The following is a 3870-nucleotide window of genomic DNA, read 5'->3' as shown; positions in this document are numbered from 1 at the left end:
CCGCCCAATTTGCATAAAAGACAGACACTGCGCACATAGCGGTAAACGCCGGCTTACGTAAGTTGGATATGCTACTCAAATATGAATTAGCACATAATGTCAACAAAAAATAAACAATGATTAAGCACACTGGTTGCGCTCTATGGCAAGCATAATTAACTATATAAAAATTTTGATTTATCTAATGTCTTCATATATTCAGAATATAAGGTGATAATAAAATTAAATTGAAAACGATTTCTATATGAAAACGGTATTTTTTAGTTCTGCATAATAGATAACATTATACGCTGAGTTATATTCTTATATAGTGAAATATACATGCATTCTTAGCAAAACAATTGGAAAATAATTTTCAGTATTAAGTTTTCACCTGAATACAGCATCTTGCATTTGCACCTTGGTTACGCATTGAGACCGTTCATCGAACAGCACTGTAATAAAATAAACCTAGGGATACAACCTTTGCATTTCTCTCATTTGTGTATTACTTAGTAACCTTCTTATGGTTAATTTGGGAATTCAAATAATGTATAATACTGTATTGGCAATTATTAATTATCTGTCCGTGATTTTATATTTAAGTATACTTACGTATAAGTATACTTTAACATAGTATTATAAGAATTTTTTACTTTTTTACATTTTATCTGCTTTATTTCCATTTTTTGCCTTTTATCAGTGCTCATGTAAGATAAAACTCTCAGCTGGAATAACTGCATTTATATTAAATGAGACTTGTATATATTTCCCGGAACATTGAAGTAAGTTCTTTTCCAGCCAAGCCGGTAGGCATCAGTTAGATTAATTACCAGCAGATTCGAACGCTTTCTATTTATTGCTCTGTGGTTAATGCCTGAATTCCAGTTATATTTGAAAATCGTTCGTGATCTTTGCCTTTTGTGCTTGTGCTCGCCCAACAAAACGTCTGATGCTTTTCTGTCAAGCTTCACATTCCTGCGTCAGCCCAACTAAAAGGTAAACATGATTAGCAGATGCGATTTTCTAGTAGTCACCATAAATGCACTTCCTTTCCACGGCTTCGCTATATTGCACCTATCTTTCCAAAAACTCTGCCTTCTTTATCATCCGCAAATTTCTGTGTCCCACGTCCCAGTGGCTGCCAGTATGACGAATGTTATTCGTTCAGTAGTATTCAATGATGTTTAGGATGCCGCAAAATAGAACGTCTTATCTTGTGAAATCTTGCGCGGTGCAACAACGCTTTACCAGCAAAAATTTAATTATGGAGAAGAAATAAAAAAGAAAGTGCATAATTATAGTCTTCTAAAAAGAAATTATATTCCTTCATTCAAGGCAAAATATACAGAGGCGTTCAATTTATAGAGAGGGATGGATGGTGTTTACAAAAGATTTAACACGTACATGCATTATAATATATGACAATCTGATGAAAAACAAAATACACCCGTTTCTTCATTTAAAGATAATTAGAAACCCAATCAGGTGATAATTCCGTGTAAGTAATTGTAATAGGCAGTAAAAGTTCAAACTCTCGAAAACACTAACTTTCATCAATAAAAAATTATAAAAATAAAAAAAAATCCAAATATTGAAAAACCATTTTTCGCTGATTTTCGCAAAAAAACCAAGTCTATAGCCCATGAAATTTTGCAATTTTCGAGAAAAATAATTTACCCCAAAAATTAAGGCAATTGATATATATATATCTTATGGGAATTTGCTATCTACTTCAAACTTATCTGGACACATAGCGAATGCGTATTTGTTGAGATATACGCAATAAGCTAAAAACTTGAAAAGGATTTTAAAGAAGAAGGAATAAAACGGAATTAAAAGGAAAGTTAACACCATGGGTGTATGGTATCATTTCATTAATTTTTACAACAGAACCATCAATTTTTTCACCTAAAAAAATAAATGTTTTTTACAAGAATTGTTCTTGACTTTCATTAATGTAACAAAACCTTTCAAAATTAAAAAACATTGTTAACGGAATTTTTCGATTGATTGCAATTCAGATATAAGAACTGGCCAAAATTATCATATTGGAAAGCTATTTCCGTGCAATATGCTAGTCTTTTTTTCTAAAAATTCCAAATGCTCAAACCGGCAACTATTGCTCAACGTAGCAAAATTAATTTCAAATATTCACAAATGTGACAAATATCATGACTTTAATAAATGACAAAGATGGTAAATGGGATTGGATGCAAAGAAATGTTTATGTAGAATCCAACGCTTCAAATGATGATTTTATACATTCGAATCTCATCTGACCTAAATTCCAACTGCAACAGCTTGTCAAGTCTACCGATATTTTGATTGATTTATCACAACAACTGTTGGTGTTTCTTTTTGTGGCAAAACAAACAATATTTTTATTATTACTATTGTTACAATTATTGTTACAATATCAAGCAAAAGAAAACAACAGATAACAAGTTGAGTTGCGTTTCCGCTCGTTGTAGAGAACAGTTGCTGTGATCATTTTTTGCTCGTACTTTGCCTGTGTTTGATTGTATATTTAATAAAATATACTCTAGATTAAAAGCGAGATTTTGTGAAATTCAGATCTAGCCGCGAAAGAAGACAGTTAGTTGCAGAACCTAATTGTCTAAAAAAATTGTAGTACGATTGCCCTGAAAGAGTACTACAGTGACCGTGAAAAAAGAAACCAAAATTTGACAAATAGAATGCATAACAATGACAACCAGTAAAATATAGGTTCTCAACAGCGAGTAAAATTCATCGCAACAACAATAAATAAAGTTTAGATGTCGTGCAAACCAATGAATCTACCCCGTGATTTCACCATGGAACTTTCCAGAACTTTCTAACATATCAAGCTTTAGCGATATATAACAAAAAAAGCGAAATTTCTGAAAAAAGCCTACTTTCGAAAATCGCAAAAACAGCAAAGGTTATAGCCTTGCTTTTTTGAAAAGTCGAAAATTATGATTTCTTCCAAAAATGATATCAGTTGATCAGAAAAATTTTTAAATAACGTCAAACCTTATCTCACGATGCATGGAAGCGTATTTGAATAAATATTGCCAAAAAAATTGTGTGATGATTTGATTTTAGTGGGGACCTCAGAAATAAAAACGAAACCTGCTCCCTTGATAACACACTCTATAATTGTATTCATTAACATTTCTGCAGAAACTTCCACAAATACCCGCGAGCAAAAGTTGCTGATTCCAATAACATTTGTGCTTGATGTTCACTTTTGTAATACAGAAAACCTATAAAAGCTAAATTTTTATTCATGCAATATAATTGATTAAATACGACAAAGAAATAAGAAAAATTCAAAATAAAACGTTTTATTTACAGTTTTCATGCAATCTTGCGATATTTTCCTCAATAAATGACATGTGTTAGCACGCTAATTTGTCAAATATCTCATTAAATAATTAATTCCATGTTATTGATAGTTTCTGTTATTGATAATAGTACAATACTGTTTCCATATATGAATAAAGCATTCAATAATACATTGCAGTTCCTTGGAGGCACGCCTTTAGTTCTACTGAGTTTATATGCAAAGATCTTGAAAGATTAGAATAAACGCTATGTATGCGTGATTTAGTTTGTCATAAATTGTTATTTTATTTTATTTTCACCATTTCTAATCAATCATTTTGACAAAAAACAACATTCAAAGCTCATTGGCATAAGCATCATTTCATTACAATGAACTCAGCGAAAACTGAATCGAACAGCCACATTCTTGGTATTGTTGAGATGCTCAATGAATAATTGAGATCATGAACAGCATAGAAATTAATGAAATGATTGATTTTTTTTCATGAAATCATACACATCCAAGTCATTCGATAAACACTCAGGTATTGATAAATGTTGACAGCTACATCTTGAGAA

This window comes from Trichinella spiralis (assembly GCF_000181795.1).
Source record: "Trichinella spiralis strain ISS 195 chromosome Unknown Scfld6, whole genome shotgun sequence".
Classification (NCBI taxonomy): Eukaryota; Metazoa; Nematoda; class Enoplea; order Trichinellida; family Trichinellidae; genus Trichinella; species Trichinella spiralis.
The sequence above is the reverse complement of the archived record's forward strand: the minus strand, read 5'-3'. Positions refer to the sequence as shown.